This window comes from Bubalus bubalis, chromosome 8 (genome assembly GCF_019923935.1).
Source record: "Bubalus bubalis isolate 160015118507 breed Murrah chromosome 8, NDDB_SH_1, whole genome shotgun sequence".
NCBI lineage: Eukaryota > Metazoa > Chordata > Mammalia > Artiodactyla > Bovidae > Bubalus > Bubalus bubalis.
The window spans coordinates 69,597,758-69,614,294 of NC_059164.1; the positions used below are offsets into that span (position 1 = coordinate 69,597,758).

At 43.0% G+C, this 16,537-nt stretch overlaps 1 long non-coding RNA gene and 1 other non-coding gene across 2 annotated transcripts; one reads left to right on the forward strand and one right to left on the reverse strand.

The window, feature by feature from the left end:
- The first annotated feature begins 2,708 nt into the window (after positions 1 to 2,708).
- Positions 2,709 to 16,537, forward strand: LOC102406841. Its single transcript, XR_003110995.3, has 2 exons — positions 2,709 to 4,769; positions 16,299 to 16,537. It is a non-coding gene; the product is annotated as an uncharacterized LOC102406841 (long non-coding RNA).
- On the reverse strand, positions 15,116 to 15,188 carry TRNAW-CCA. The gene has a single exon. It is a non-coding gene; the product is annotated as a tRNA-Trp (tRNA).

Consider the following 16,537-nt stretch of genomic DNA (forward strand, 5'->3'; position numbering starts at 1 on the left):
TTACTGTGTCTTTTGTTCCCTGTTAGAGATGTGAGTGACATCTGGCCTGTGTTTGTGGAAGCTGCTTGGAGGAATGGGAGGTGGGATGGGTTGGAGTGACTGAGTCTGGGAGCCAGAGTACAGCTATACTGTTCCCCAGTCCGGCAAAGCCAGGGGTTGCAAGTTATTCATAGCGTTACCTAATATCTTTGTTTCAGTAGTTATGAAAAAAAACTTCTGAGGTGATTCTGAATTTAAAAGATCATGAAAATGAAAATAAAGTGTGAAATGGCATGAACACAGTTACACAAGTAAACGAAAGTTCTGAATTGTGGAATGATTTCCTTTGGTAGTGGTGAGGGCAAATGTAGAGAAGGAAATGGTAACCCAGTGTTCTTGCCTGGAGAATTCCATGGACAGAGGAGCTTGGCGAGCTACAGTCCATGGGGTTGAGGGCAAACTTAGATTTCAACTTTTGCTCCTAATATATTTTCTTAAAACATTATTGCCAGTAGAGTGGATAGGGTCCATGGACTAGTTTATGAAGAAAGCCAATAATGAATATGTTTATAGACTGACCAGTCTGTGTTCTGACTTTAACGTCTAGGTCCTTCAACTAACGCTGACAACTTTGACCTGATTTGGGGAGTCAATTATATTTGGCTGGGTTGCTGAGCTCTTTCTCAGAACCTCTTCTCCAGGCAGTTGCCAACTGCTCTTTTTGTAAGTGTGTTGTAAAATCTGAGGAAAGTTGTCTTGGGTCATTGCCCAGGACCTAATGCCCCAATTGTAGACGTACATGGTTGCAAATCTTTATATTCCATTAGAGCTGAAACCAGACATCACCCACATCCTCCCAAAGCTCTCAATAACTAGAAAGATTATCTGATGTCCTCCTTGCCTAATGGAATGCAAGGAATCTTATCTCTCTATTAAGGTAACAATTTCCAAGTCCAGCATAGTCCTTCTGGATGCTTTTAAAACCAGTATTGTCTTTTATAACTTACACAAGATTTCAAGCTTGATGTGCTGAAAAGATTAGCATAGCTCCCTTACCTCTGTTCTGTTCACGGACTTGAATAATTTGGGTAGCTTTCTATTTCATACAATCACACGTTGCTTAACTAAACCTCTGAAAACTGAAATGGTGTCTAGACGTGTCACTAAAATATCATCAAATTTCACCTCTCCAAAATGTGAGCAGGATATTATTGTCCTCAGAACATTAATATTTCTTTGGGTCTCATAATGATTATACCAAAATGTAGCCTCTTCTTTAGATTTGTTTAGAAGAAAACAGTAATGTTTAATCAGAAAAGAGATACATTTAGCAAGGAGGGTTGGGGTGTGGGTGACTCAGGAAGAGTACAGTGAGGAAAAAATGAAGAAAGAGCAAAACTGTCTACACAGCCTTTGCTGCTGGGCTCTGAGCTATTCTCATCCTGTCAGCACAATTAATGAAGGAAAAATAGTCCCCAGAAGAAATGTGGCTGGAGGCACTGACCTGCCCTCCATTCCCCTCATGCCAAGAGGGACAAAGTCTAGAGAAAGTTTCCCCAGTGGAGTTACTGGGAAAGTGACTCCTTGGCCCTGGGTAAAACCTCCTTTCTTTATCAACCTCAGGGGCAAGTTAATTCAGGGCTGAGAGTATATACAGAGCTGCCAGTGCAGAGGAAGAATCTCTTTTCTCAGATAGTTTCCGGCATATCTGGGGAGGAAATATTTACACCCTAGAAATGATGAATGGACCTCACAAAGCAGGGGGTAACCCAGAGCTGGCTTTTGGAGTTTGCAGGTAAGAATAAGGGTAAGGTAAGGGTAAGCTTTCCCTCTGGGGCACCAGGGAAAGACCTCAGGAAAAAGGCGATCCTGGGTAAACCTAAAAGGAAATACAGCTACAGCTGGATGGGGAGATAGAATATAGATGCAGGGTTGTGCGTTGGATTAATGGAAACAGCCTGATTGTAGGGAAGACTTTCAATTGGGTTGCTGCAGTTAACACTGAAAAATTTCTTGAGTTTCTGCCACCTCCCTCTAAATGCCAATTACACCTGAATCCATTTTCCATAAAAGTGTTGACTGTCGGTTTAGTCTGCATAATCCAAGACAGTCTTCAACTTTATTTCATGCATTTTACAGTAGGCTCATCTGAGATTTCAGATATCTCATAATTTTTGTGTGTATATGTGACTTCAGAAAGAGATGTGAGAAATTATGCTAATAAGAAAGTCATCTCTTATTTTCTTAAATGTCTTTTTTAAAAAAAATATTGTTTTGATGCGGACCATTTTTAAAGTCTTTATGGAATTTGTTACAATATTGCTTCTGTTTTATGTTTCTGTTTTTTGGCTGCCAGGCATGTGGCAGACCAGGAATCAGACCTGCACCCTCTACATTGGAAGGAGAGTCTTAACCACTGGACTCCTAAGGATGTCCCACCTTCTCTTATTTTGAAAAAGGAAAACTTAAATCAATATTTCATCTTTTGTTTATAATGTACATACTCAAATCCTAATTTTTCTTAGGTACTAGTAGCAATGGGTAGGGCTTTTCTGGTGGTTTAGGTGGTAAACAATATGCCTACAATGAAGGATACCAGGGTTTGATCCCTGGGTTGGGAAGACCCCCTGGAGAAGGAAATGACAACCCACTAGTATTCTTGCCTGAAGAATCCCATGGACAGAGGAGCCTCTTGGGCTACAGTCCATGGAGTTGAAAGACCCCCTGGAGAAGGAAATGACAACCCACTAGTATTCTTGCCTGAAGAATCCCATGGACAGAGGAGCCTCTTGGGCTACAGTCCATGGAGTTGAACAGAGTCGGACACGACTGAGCGACTTTCACTCACTCTCTCAGCAATGGGTAAGCACCTGGCAGTAACAGGAAAACCTTGTGTCTGTGTATGCTAAGTTGCTCCAGTCGTGTCCGACTCTGAGTGACCCTATGGACTGTAACCTGCCAGGCTTCTCTCTCCATGGGATTCTCCAGGCAAGAATACTGGAGTGGGTTGCTGTTTCCTCCTCTAGAAGGTCTTCCTAACCCAGGGATCGAACCCTTGTCCCTTATGCCTCCTGAATTGGTGGGCAAGTGCTTTAGCACTAGCGCCACCTGTGGCAAAGGGAGGCCCTTACATTTTACATTTACAAAACATTTTCATATTTATTATCTCATGTGGGCAGCCATTACTGTTTCAATTTTTCATTCTTCCTGCTGAGGGTTTTCCACAGAGTTGCAGAGCTAACTAATGGAAGAGCCTACCTTCAAGCCCAGGCCTCCGGACTCCCAGATTACAGCCCTCCCCATCCCTGGGCCACACCACCTGTTTCGACACCAGAAGTATCTCTTGTATTGACCAGGGTAGGAAAACAGCAGTTTTCCACGTGGATGAAAACACAGCTAACTAGGGCATCTCATTCACTGCTGGTAGAAGCATAAATGGACAAGCATTGGAAAAAAGAGTTTGGTGAAATGTATTAACACTGCTCCTCTACACTTTTACCCATTAATTTTATTTCTAGGAATCTATCCTAAGGAATTAATACTAAGGATATGTGACTAAAGATTTACATAGGAATGTGTTTACTGGAATGCTACTTATAATATCCACCAATAGGAGGTTAGTTAAGAGTATTATGATACATTCCAATGATGAAATGTTAGCAAAGTCATTAAAAACCTCATTTTGAAGATTATTGATAGTAAATAAATATTGAGAAGATATTCATGATATAAGATGTAATGAAAAAAGTCAGCATCCAGATAGTGTAGCTACCAGAGGAAAAAAAGAATTTATGGAAATGTTAACAATGCTTAACTGTGGGTGATGAAATTATAAATAATATTTTTAAATTTTTAGTCATTTCTCATGTTCCATATAGAGCATGTAGCAATTTTATAGTGAGGAAAAATTCTATTTAACTTTTTAAATATAGTAAAAACAGAGTAAACACTAAAAGCAAATAGTGGTTAGTATTTAAAATCATCATTTTACCTATGCTAGTCTATAAACTAGCTCATGTAAAGAGAAAAACAAACAAATGGAGGGCTAATTTGTTACGTTGCCAAGGAGAAGATGATACAAGATTTATGATATAAGATTTGTAATAGAGTGTGTGGTAAATACTTAAAGCTAGAAAATTTTGGCTCCAAACAATTGACTCTGTTGCATGAGCTGAGCCAGTTCCACTAAATGTGCAGGAGCTGGGCTCTAGGAAGCCTTGCTACGAGAACTTCTTGAAAGTTCCTCTACCGGGTAGTCACGTGGTTTCTGCCTTCACTGTCTTTGGCCCTGGCTTGTCCTGTGGGATCAGGAGAAGCAGGCTCAGCCCTGAACAACATCCCCAGCAAGCAAAAGCCCAGAGATAATTTGGGACTTTCTAGGAGGGAAGAAAGAGAAGTACAGACCCAGAGGGAAAGCAGCCGAAGGACTCGGGGTTAACATTCCACTCTGGGAGGAGACTTTAGTCCTTGGAGGGCTTCCAGTCTGAACTTGGAGAATTCATCAACAGGAAAACAAATAGCTGGCGTGCACTGTATTTACTCTGCCTTTCTCAAGGTTGCAACATAAATTTCCCAACTTTGCTAGCTGTTAAGGCTGAGGAGACATTTTGTGAATTCAGGGCCTTTCTTCCGGCCCGTGTGACCCACGCGTGGAGCCCCATTTGGGGAAGATCTAGACCCCCTCGGGGTGCAGGGGAAGATGATGTAGACACTGTTGGACTCTGGCGCCGCACACAGTGTTGGGGTGTCAAGGAGCTGGAGAACTTGAATTCTTCAAACGAGAGCTCCAGGTGGGCTGCTTGGGAAAAAAATCCACTTATGCCACAGGAGTGAAAGCCCTGAGACTTTCTCATGGGGTGAATTTACGGCAGACTGGCCACACAAACTACCCAGTGGTGTTTTAGTGGCGTGGTGTCCGAGGTGTGATACAGCTGGATCAATTCCTGGCCTTCCTCCACACCATGGGGATATCTGTGCTCTCAGTCCCAGAATTTCCAATTAGCAGAGCAGCTAATGTTGAAAACCACCACATATAATCCAGAAAAAAACTGTCAACGTAACATTATAAAAATTGAATATGTGTCAGAAGTGGATTTAGATTCTTTAGGTTAATATTATTTTTGCTATTAGGTAATGAAATGACATTAATTTACTTGTGCTGTGTGATTAGGTTAATTTACTCCAGAATAATCTTGCATTTTAAAAATTAAAAATGGTGGCTCTATCTTCCCATTATCAATCAAAGCAGCAGTAGCACTATAGAAAGCTTCACCATTTTGTACTCAGTTGAGAGCTTATACGCAGTCAGACGAGCAGTAAAAATGACAAATGACCACACTTGGATAGATCTTCATGTTTAAGTACCTACAAATAACTGTCCGTTTGTGAACGGTTAAACTTAATCAATTATTTTTCCTATAGGCAAGATAACCTCTTTCATAAATAAAAATCTACTATTTAGTAGAATAATAGAGCGGCTTAAATCTTATATATAATAATGCCACAGTATGTGAAAACCAAAAGAGGCTCACACACAACACAAGAAAGCTCAAGAGTTCATCCTTTTTTTGACCTTCGAAAATATAAGTGCTCTCTCCATGACTCTATAAATTGTTTAAATCCTTTAATGATTCAAATGTGCTGATAATGTTCTTGCACTCGCTGGAACTGTGGTGCTGTTAATATTTTGAAAATTACTTTAATTAACCTTATTTCATCTTGTAGTAGTTAAAGAACACGTTTATATATTTTAAGTACGCATTAATTTGTTTCATCATTAACCTTGGATTCTACCCTTGGTGATTATGGTAATTTATAATTTGGGTTGCATCAGGTGCTAATGCATTAGAACAATACATGTTATAGGTCCTGTCAATAGCTTGAGTGGTCAGGATTCTTTCGTTTACAGCCTGGAAGAGTGGAAGCAGGGACAGGGGCCATGGTTCAGCAGGTAATCCCAGGGATGGATTTTATATGGCCAGTGATTTTGGTGGAGAAGGAGGGATTCTGAATGGCCAAGCCTGGGACAGACATCCCCCTGCTGTCCACCCCACCTCCTCCTGAGATCAGTGAGGGTGTAATAGACCAAGGGAAAGGAGGAAAATTAGCCGCCAGCCCCCAAACAATGTCCATCATAATAGTTCATCAGATTTAGGTTAAAATGTAATGGTGTACTATTAAGAGCATCTGTGTCCCTGCTCAGCTGACAGATTTCCCTCCTCTGTTCCTGTCTTTTCTGACACATCCAGAAATCTAGTACCACTGGCATAGGAGTCCTGGATTTTTACATCTGCCCCCCAATTTGTCACAACTTTCAAAAACCCAGGTTTCATCCCTCACTGGTTCTTTTGGATATCCCAGCACTATCCAATTCAAGACACCCTGCTGTGGGCCCCGTGGGCACCATGAGCCACAGGGACGCCAGGCTCCCTGCCGCCCCAGGTGCAGAGCTCGGGAAGCAGGCAGGCAGCAGCAGGAGCGATTTGCCAGTGTTCACATCTTATTTCTGAAAGTGCCAAGCAGGGCCAGAAGAGGGCGAGATTCATCCCAGCATAGGGCACCCAGCTCGAATCACAAATGCAGCAAACAACACACTCCTTCCTGACTGGTCTGGGAGTCTGTGTGATTAAAACCCTCCCTCTGCAGACTTTCTCTGTATTAACATTATCTTCATGTTGCACACATTGTATTCAGTGACAGAAAATGATGTCACAGGAACCGTTGAAGATATTCTTACTATCTTAAGTATAATCTTTTATAGATGTCAAAGTGACTTTATGTGAAGAACCATTACTTTCAAAGAGCGGAATTCCTTTCTATTTATTCTGATGCTTGACCACTTTCGAGGTCTTGGTCTACGGTCAACTCTACTCCTGTGGAAGATGTTTTTATCCCAATGCAGATCACAGAGGAGGCAGGAGTGTGACAGGGGAGGTTGTGATGTCCAAGGGTGAGCCATTTGAAGACACTCGTTCCCTTGATGGTACATCTTGCATCTCATGTTGTGGTTGAGAGGGGTGCCTGGCAGGTGGAGGAAAGGTGTCAGATGGAAAGGAAACCTGGGCAGATCAGAGTTTGAACTGAGTCTTTCCTGGTCCAGGCAGCTGTGATCCTGCATATAAGGATGGGTAGTGGGGGTGGGGGTGGGGGGTGGCAGGGACTGCAGTGGGTGAGGGAGGGGCACCACAGAATTACAGGACTTTCTCTTTCCTGGGTTGGGAAGATCCCCGGAGAAGGAAATGGCAACCTACTCGAGTATTCTTGCCTGGAAAATCCCATGGATGGAGGAGCCTGGCAGGCTACTGTCCATGAGGTCGCAAGAATTGGACATGACTGAGCGACTTCACTTCATTTCTCAGACCACAGAAAGACCTTAAAGATCATTTGGTTCAATGCTTGTCTTTTAGTGACACCCAGGAAGGTTGTGACAAGTTTATGATCTGAGAACTAGAACAAGGCCCCAAGGCCCCTGGGTGGGTGAATGGAAGCCTTCAAGATGCCATCGTCTTTCCTTGTCTATTATTATGTATTGAAAGCAAACTAACCCACAACCCCAAATTATAGTGGTTTAACACAGCAGAAGTTAAACAAGAAGTTCAACACCTTGCTTGTTGAACCATTTAAAGTCTGTCTGTTGGGTACCTTTCATGCAGCCATTCAGGGATGCAAACATCTTTTGTTCTATGGCTTCCTCCATCCCCAAGGGCCTTGAACTTAGTTGTTAGATTGAGACAAGTAGAAAGAGGGAGTGAAGGGTTGCACATGAGATGGTCAGGTCTGGAAGTGGGGTGTCTCACTTCTTTCTATTCATATTCTACTGGCTGGGAGCCATTTACAAGGCTGCCTTTCTGCAAGGGAGGTTGGGAAATGTCGTCCATCTGCGTGCCCAACAAGGAGATGGGATGGGTCTCGACAAGCCCGCAGCACTGTCATTTTCAGGCTTTGGGAGGTTTATGTTGAGGGGCAGAGGGCGTGTGATCTTTGTAGTTGGATGGACTTGGGTTTGGATACTGATTGGATGACCTTTGGCAAAGAATCAATCTTTTTTAGCCTCTGTTTAGCTGGGAAATGCGGGCGGCTTGTGGGGTTACTATGAGAATTAAATGGTTGTAAAATGTCTATGTCACAGTACACTTTCACCTTGATTTTAAACACCACTGGGATGAGAAGGAGAGGAAAGGAGGAGAAAACAGACTGAGTTCCTGTGTCTTATTTCGTTCAGCCCTGTGTGCCTGAACTGCCAAGCAGGGCCCAGCTGAGTCCAGAAAGCAGGCTCCATCAGATGCCGAGAGTGGTGGCATGTTCTTCTGTTTCTTATTAAATTTCAACACAATTCATCCTAATCGACATAGGATTTTGAAAGGAAAAGAAAAACAATAACTCAGGAGCATCTATTTTATTTGATTAATAACAATTCAGTCATTTAGCATATAGTTCCTGCTTGAGATTTTAAGCCCTCATGCTCAGGCTGAAACTGACACATCTAGAGAGCAACGATTTAACTCTTTTCTTTTGAAAAAAAATAATAAATTTCTGGCTAGCAGTGGAAAGAGAAATGATCTAAACAGCACTTGTCACCTTTCACTTAGGGATTTTCAGGCTCTAAGATGAAATCTGGCTCTCAGGAGGAAAGAGAACTGTTTTCTCACCTTGGATAAGACCCTGGGGGAAGGGACATGGCTCAAGTCTCCTGACGTACCCAGGACCTGGCACATTAAGGGCTTAATAAATATTTGCTGATATTGAATTAATAAATGAATGAAGACAGGTACACAAGTAATAACAATGAAAACAACCCATTTGCCTGACACACCAAGGTTTTGGGCGGGCAGGGAACTCCCTCTATTGTAGTTTTGAACTCTGTGAATTGTTTCTTTAATTGTAAAGCTAATAATAAAAATGTACAGACACACACCCACCCCCTACCCCCCCATCCCCGCCACCACCACCCCCTACCCCCCCACCACCACCCCCTACCCCCCACCCCCACCCCCTACTCCCCCCCCCCCCCCACCGCCCTCCCGCCTCCCCCAACACACACCCAGGGCGACATTCTACAGGGAGATAAAGCCAAGAAGCCTGACTGTGTTTACTTTTTATGGCACTGTCCTTTAAAATAACCTTCCAAGCCGGGTTAGTTAAGATGAGTGGCAATGGCATATTGAAAGTAATAAATAAAACGACGTCCGGGGCTCAGAAGGTTAACGTTTTTTTTTTTTTTTTTTCAAAAAATTATTTTCCCAAGTCCAAGGGTAAAATGGCGCCTGGAATTACCAAATGTGGTCCTGTAGTGCCCCCTGGTGCCCCTTCTATGGAATTGCCAGAGCCTGTAATTGTGCCCCGCTTTAGTCATTAGCATGTTTCTTGATTTATTTATAAGCTTGGGGCTTACTTAGAGGCAGAGTGGAAGACGCAGGAGGATGCTGGGAAAATCCTTTCTTTCAGTCCTTTTTCAAATGGGTTACCACCACAATGTCAAAATAATTAATACATTAACACTGGTATAATATTTAAAACTGAAGCCATGTGCTATCTTGAAAAAAAGCTCTTTCACCTCTAAAAAATTATTGGTTTTTTAATTTTATTTGTCAGAAGGCAGATTATTAAGCAGTTTCTTTTGCCCATTAAGAGGTTCTTTGTAAATCAGTTGGACAGAGGACAGTTTTTAATTTCAGAGATTAATTATCACATACAATAATTGAGCCATTTTTTATGTTTTTCTTGAGACCTATTCATTTAAATAAAAGACATACAGAGCTAGTCTATGAAACAAGAATGAAGATTGTGGATGAAATGTAGAAGTATTTTGTCATTAAAAAGTGTGTTGAAATTTATTTCAATAAGGATATTCATATTCCAAGGAAAGGGAGACTAGTTAAATTATAGCCATTTAGTAAGCAAAAATGGTGACAAGTAATTGTCAAGGATTTGAGGTTATTGGATATCTATGGGTGAATTTGGCTTAGGTCTAAATGTTGCAGCCAAGAGTATGAAATGTGAAGAAAGAAAGAAAGGACTTTTCTTCTTCTATCCCCTCCATGATGACAAAAGTCAGCTTAATTCAGTTTGCAGATATTTAACGCTCAGTTCTGGGTGCCAGGCGCTTTACTGCGCTTGACCAAGGCATAGTGGGGTCCCTGCCCTTCAGGAGCTCCAGGCCCAGGAGGGAGACGTGCCAGGAATTCCCACCATTTCCAATCCGTGGGATGGATGCTGGGCTAGAGAGGGAGCAAGCAGGCTGAGCCTCGAAGGATGGAGCAACCAGGGGACACTTCACTGGAGGACATGACCTTGGGAGACAGGAATTAACCAGGGGGCAAAAGAGGGTCAAGGGTGTTATAAGAAACAGGCCCTGGCCCAGGCCAAGAAGCCAGAATTGCATTTCTGTCTAGTGAGGGTGTGTGAAGGGAAGAGGACCACGCCTTGAAAGCATCCCCAACTTGTGTACTAAACGGAGGCCTCGGCTGCTCCGGAGGGTTTGGCAGGAGAGGGACATGAGGGTGAGTTGGAGGGGGCTGGAGATGGATCAGTGCAGGCAGACAAAAGATTTTCAGTGCAACGACGGTGTGGCATCTCCAACTCTCTCCTGGCTTTGTCACTGGGGCTTACAGGGATCCTTGCAATATGAGGAGGGAGCTGGGGGTAAAGAAGAAACCAAGAGCCTTGGAACTTGTTGGTCCTCATTCAAACCCTGGCTTGCCCCCTGCCAACCTCTGGCAGGTTTCCTAACCTCTCTCAGCTTCAGTTTTTCTCACCAGTGATTGGGCATAATAATGCCTACTTTACAGAACTGGGATGTAAATAGGAGAGGGGCTGACACATTGCAGGTGTCCTTTGTAAATGGTATTTAACTTTGATTAAAGTGAAAATGATTCACGTGTAAATGCTCCAAAGGAGCCGGGCCCCTGTGTGCTCTCACAGCATCCTGAAACCATCCATAGTGCCTGGCTGTGTAATTATACAACGACACCATCAATGCCTGCTCCTTCTCATGTAAGCCGCATGAGGTCAAGGGCTGTATATATTCTGTCACCACGATTCAAGTGCACACAGGTGCTAAAAATTGCCATCAACCAAAATCCAGAACACTGACAACACCAAAAGCTGGCAGGATGTGGAGCAGCAGAAACGCTCATTCATTGCTGGTGGGAACGCAACATGGTACAGTCACCCTGGAAGAGAGTTTGGTGACTTTTTATAAAACCAAACATACTCTTACTACCCGATCCAGCAATGCACCCCTTAGTGTTTACCCAAAGAAGGTGAAACTTACATCCACACAAAAACCCACACACAGATGTTTATAGCAGCTTTATTCAAAATTGCCCAAGCTTGGAAACAACAAAGATTCCGTTCAGTTACGTGAATGGATAAATAAATCATCCAGACAATGGAATATTATTCAGTGCTGAAAGGAAATGAGTTATCAGGCCATGAAAATAAATGGATAACCTTAAATGAATATTACTGGGTGAAAGAAGCCAATCTGATTCCACTTATATGATGTTCTGGAAAAGGCAAGACTGTGGCCATGGAGATCACTGGTTGCCAGGGGTTGGAGACAGTGGGGGATGTGAATAGGTGGAGCACAGAGGAGTTTTAGGCAGTGAAACTGCTCTGATACTGCGATGGTGGAGACATGTCATTAGACATTTGTCCAAACTCATAGAATGTACAGTACAGTGCCAAGGGTGAACCCTAATGTAAACTATGGAGTTCGAGTGATAGTGATAAGTCAGTGTAGGTTCATCAGTTGTAACTAAGGGGTCATTCTGGTGCAGGGTGTTGATAGTGGAGGAGGCTCTCTGGGGACAGGGGATATATGTGAAATCTCTGTACCTCCTCTTTATTTTGCTGTGAACCTAAAACTGCTCTAGAACAATGAAGTCTTTAAGTAAATGGCCAAAGGAAGGACCGAAGACAATACCTGAGGACAGCTCTGCCAACATCTCATCTTGCTGCTGCTGCTGCTGCTGCTAAGTCGCTTTGGTTGTGTCCGACTCTTCGCGACTGCATGGATTGCAGCCTACCAGGCTCCTCCGTCCATGGGATTTTCCAGGCAGGAGTAATGGAGTGGGTGCCACTGCCTTCTCCGCTCATCTTGCTAGGGTGATGATAAAAGTGAAAAACAGTAAAGGAACCCTCCATTTGGGGGCAGTATTCCCCACAAGCCTCTGATTCTGGGACTGATAACTTGTTTTGGAAAGAGCAGTTGAATTAGAGGCATTAGCATCCTCATTGTAGCCAGGTGCGAGGATAGGGCAGTGGCAGAAAGGTCTGGCTTCCAAGGCAAGAAGACCTAGCTTCAAGTTCCAATCTTATCACCAACTTCTCCCAGCCTCCATCTGTTCATTTGTAGAGTAGGAGTAAGATGCTTTATTACAGAACCCTCCTGAAGATTAAACAAGATAATCCATTAAAAACCCTTAGCACACACTCACACCTGTTATTATTAATTATTGAATTTACTGACAACAAAAAAATCTGTGGTTTTGATTCACTGCTGTGTCATAGCAGTACCCACGTTTATTCTCTGCAGTAGGGACAAAGTACCCTATATTCAGCTTTACATTTCAAAGAAATCTTAAAAACAATTAACTCCTCTTTCATCACTAAATTCACATCAAAATTTGCCACTGTACAGATGAAAGTTGTATATAGTTGAATTGGCCAATATTTATCATGTGCCCTTTTCAAGTTTCACATACATTTTTTGAATATATGTATGTTTATATCTATTTTCATGAAATAAAGAAATTGATGTGTTTCTCTGTCTATATAAAATCTAAGTACATTTTTATACAAACATGAAATCAACGAGAGACTGGATGAGTTGGACTCATCTTCATGCCACGTACTGAGTGCTTGATAAATATACCATCCCTATTATTATACTACTTATTTTTGTTTTTGCATGGGTCTCAGCCTGCTCATACATTCATCCCACAAGTAAGGGCCAAGTGCCCTATGCAGGACACTGGGCTAGACTGGGAAGATCCAGAAAAGAACAATGTCCCTGACCTCAAAAACTGAAGGCTCTAGGAGAGGAGACAAAGGAGCAAGCAGCCATCTAAGGTGTGAAGTCCTATGGCAGAAATGTGCCCAGCAGGCTGTGGAAACTCTGAGAACAGTTTTACAAGCTCTAAGTGCTTATTTCGGGGTGACCACTGGTGGGGTGCAGATGAACAAGCGGAGCTGTTAGAGAGGGCTTCCTGGAATGTTCAGGGCTTTGTCTGGAGGACAAAGTGGAGCTGGCCGGGCAGAGATGATCCCCCTGGTTCTCTGCCGTGTAACTGGGGATGTGCTTCTTCCATATCTGCCATTGAGGCAGTCACAATGGGGATAGATTTTAAAAACACATGCCTGCCTTAAAGAGGGCATCAAATGCATCAGGAATGAAAAAACACATCCTGTTTTGCTCAAAGGATACCAAACTCCCATCACTGAAAAGTGCCACCATTTCTTCCCTAAAGCCCGGGAGTATTCATATGGGGCTCATGGGGCATGCACCCTGTGTGAGGTGCCAGGCAGGGAGGTGTGATGTGTCCACTGCTTGCTCATCCCCCTGGGCCTGGCTCTCACCATCCAGAATCTAATTAGGGTGGCATTTCCATCTACTTACAATTTGCTAACCAAACAGCCCAGACAAGCTCCTTCCCACCCGCCACCTACACGGACATGAGATGAGATGGGAAGTGATGGGCCTTCCTCTCGCTGCCCACGTGAACACTTGAGTTAATCTGTATCTGGACCTTATGACTCAACAAATTATTTTGTGCATTTGCTTTATTGCAGACTAGTGGTTGTAATAAAATTAGTTCTATTCCACATTATTGGTTCATAATTAGAATTACATGAACAAAACAGATACAATCTCACCAAGTCTTCTATGGCTGAGCAATTGAACTGACTGCACACATTCTTTTTCCTTACCTCCCCCGCTCCAGTTTCATTTTCAGGTTGTTTTCAGAGTCGTTAAAATAAAAAAAAAAGACTTATTTCAGCTGGATTTCCCTACAGCTTTTAGGTAGACTGACTCTATAATTTAGCGTCCAAACTGGGACAACTGTGAAAGTGAAAGAGAAGCTATTAATAGTTGAGTCGAGACAACAGCACCAGCCAGAACTGCCCCAGGCAGCTACCCACTGTGGTTACCCTACTTTTGGGGGTGGACCACCCTCCCCAGCAGTCATGGATTAGTCTTGTTGGTTGGCCTTGTTGCTTTTTCTGATTGTCTTTTTTAAAATGTTAATTTGGGGCAATCATCTTTGTAGATTAAACATTTCCCCTTGCTACATGGATAGTTACAGTGCAACTTCACAACAAATCTGAGAAATTAAGATGACAAGAAACAAAGTGTATATTTGCATCCAGACAGGTGGATGCTGGGGACTTGCTTTGACATGACCACTTCAAAGGGTAAAGGGAAATCTGAGCTTGCCTTTATTTAAATTTTAAATGTGTGACCTGGACCACAATATGAAAATACGTTTACCTTCCCCTAGGCATAGGGACCTTTGCACAAAGGAGCTTTATAATCTCTCTCCATTCCACAAAAATCAGACTGCATAAATGAAAGGCTCACCTTCTGGCTTGAAAATGGCATATGCATCAGTAAATATGAGAATGTGTTTTTCTGGGAAATAACCCTCACTTAGTAATATCTGGGTGGCATCCAGTGATGCTGACCTTGACTCTGGGTTGATTCAAGTGAAACTGGCTGTTTAGCATCCTTGTCATTAAAGTTGCCATCAGCCATCCATTTTCCACTCTTGGGCAGCCAAGGAATCGTTTTGCTTATTGAAATATCAGACTTTCTACTTTTGGTTTCTCCAGTGATACTGAAACATGTGAACCTGAGGCAGAAAAATAAAGTACCTTTGGGTCCTTGAAGCAGCAGTGATTTGTCCACACACAAGGACCACATGTCAGATATGCCCTGCTTACTGCCCTACCTGTCACTAAGGTCTGTGAGAAGACCAACTGTGGTAATAATACCTAGTATAAGTGAGTGAAGTCGCTCAGTCGTGCCCGACTCTTCACAACCCCATGGACTGTAGCCTACCAGGCTTCTCCATCCATGGGATTCTCCAGGCAAGAATACTGGAGTGGGTTACCATTTCAGTTTCCAGGGGATCTTCCCGACTCAGGGATCGAACCTGGGTCTCCTGCATTGGAGGCAGACGCTTTAACCTCTGAGCCACCAGGGAAGCCCTAGTATAGGGACATATTTATTTTACTAATTAGCACACACACACTGGTTATTTCCAGGTGATTCCTGAATGGCTCAGTGGCAAAGAATCCTCCTGGGAGATGTGGAATCAATCCCTAGGTTGGAAAGATCCTCTGGAGAAGGAAATGGCAACGCACTCTAGTATTCTAGCCTGGAAAATCCCACGAACAGAGGAGCCTGGCAGGCTGTAGTTCATGGGGTCACAAAGAGTCAGACAGGACTTAGGGACTAAACAACAACGAATCGTAAAGTACCAGTACAACATGAGTTACTATTCTCACTTCATTGTATTCTGGATGGAGCTGAACTATTTTGGCAGTCGCAGAATGAACTGTAGATTTGTATCCCAATCTGTAAATGATAAATTGTATTTTCACAAGTTCATGCTTCACTGAAATGTAGCGTACATGTTTCCCTAACTGTCAGAAGCAACCTACACTTAGCAAGGTGGGCAGTAGCCTCAAGTTAAAATGTATAGAGAGTCATAACGAGCTCTAGAGAATAGATGGCTGCCACAAGGAAAGAAAGGAAGGCAAAAAGAGAGAGAGAGAAAGGAAGGAAGACAGGCAGGCAGGAAGAAGGAATTCATGATGGTTTCAAAATAATGATTTGCAATTCATCCTAAGTAACCAGGGGCAACCACTCATATGACAATCCAAAGGGAAATCTTGTTAGAATGAGGTCATCTTTTCCCTCAAAACAAGACAATAGAAAGCAGCAGGTGAATTTGCATAGCACTATCACCTTGTGATATGTGGAAATTTGATTTCTCTGTATGGTGTGATGGTCACAGGCACCCGTGTGGACAGGGGCAGGGCAGCACTGCAGAGGGACAATGGGAGCCCACCAACTAGATGCTTCCTGCAAAGAATCGTTGACAAGACAAATCTTCATCAGTGTACAAACGATCATCTTGATCAAGAATGTTTGCTCTGTTATCTCATAATAAACCTGTCTGTATTTGTGTGTGTGGAGGGCAGATGCTGTTGAGTGAGTGCATATTTATGCGTGTGATAGTTTTAGATCTCGTCTGGTGTGATGAAGGGAAAAACAGGGTGTGGGGACCTGTTCTTTGTTTATTTTGCAGATAAATCTCGTCTCTAATCTGGATGCAGAGCAACGTCTTGTGCAAAGGAAAGGAAGCCCTTCCACCACCCTGATGACACCCATATAAATCACAGGCTTTATTCGTCTGCTGTGAGGGGCATTGCAGATCGGAGCAACGTCGCAGACTCTCATTGGGTGATGCTTCATTACTTGGTGGAAAATCCCCAGAGCCAAAACATTATTTAAATGTGATATGAAAATAAACATGATTTATATGTG